Genomic DNA, 612 nt, shown 5'->3' on the forward strand with positions numbered 1-612 from the left:
AATTTGGCAGAGTTTCTACAGCTGGATGCCCTTCCTAACGCCAACCACTCAGAGAGTGTAGTGGGTGCTTTTACGTGACACCTGCACGAAGGCCAGTCAGGTGGTACTGGCAACGGCCACGCTCAAAATGGTGTCTTTTATGTGCCACCCGCACAAAAGCCAGTCCAAGGGCACTGGCAATGATCTCGCTTGAAAATCCTATGAAGGCCAGTCAGGTGGTACTAGCAACGGTCACGCTCAAAATGGTGCATCTTATGTGCCACCTGCACAAGAGCCAGTCCAGGGGCACTGGCAACGATCTCACTTGGCTTGCCGGGTCTTCTCACGCACAGCACATTTCCAAAGGTCTCGGAAAAGTAGTCATCTCCTCGGTGAGGCCCAATGTTCGAAGGCCTTGCCTCACCACCTCAGCCCAGGTCTTCCTACCTCTTCTATGGGTTCCCTCAACTGTTAGGGTGTGGCACTTTTTCACGCAGCTATCCTCATCCATTCTCACCACATGTCCATACCAGCACAATCGTCTCTCTTGCACACTACAACTGATGCTTCTTATGTTCAGCTTTTCTCTCAAGATACTTACACTCTGACGGGTATGCACACTGACATTACACA

General features: G+C 51.1%; 1 protein-coding gene across 3 annotated transcripts in view; it reads right to left on the bottom strand.

Annotated features, from left to right (window-relative positions):
- Positions 1-612, bottom strand: part of LOC106884044 (serine/arginine repetitive matrix protein 1) — an 82,646-nt gene that overhangs the window by 16,567 nt on the left and 65,467 nt on the right. The window lies entirely within an intron of this gene.

The sequence above is a fragment of the Octopus bimaculoides genome, chromosome 2, assembly GCF_001194135.2.
Source record: "Octopus bimaculoides isolate UCB-OBI-ISO-001 chromosome 2, ASM119413v2, whole genome shotgun sequence".
NCBI classification, from domain to species: Eukaryota; Metazoa; Mollusca; class Cephalopoda; order Octopoda; family Octopodidae; genus Octopus; species Octopus bimaculoides.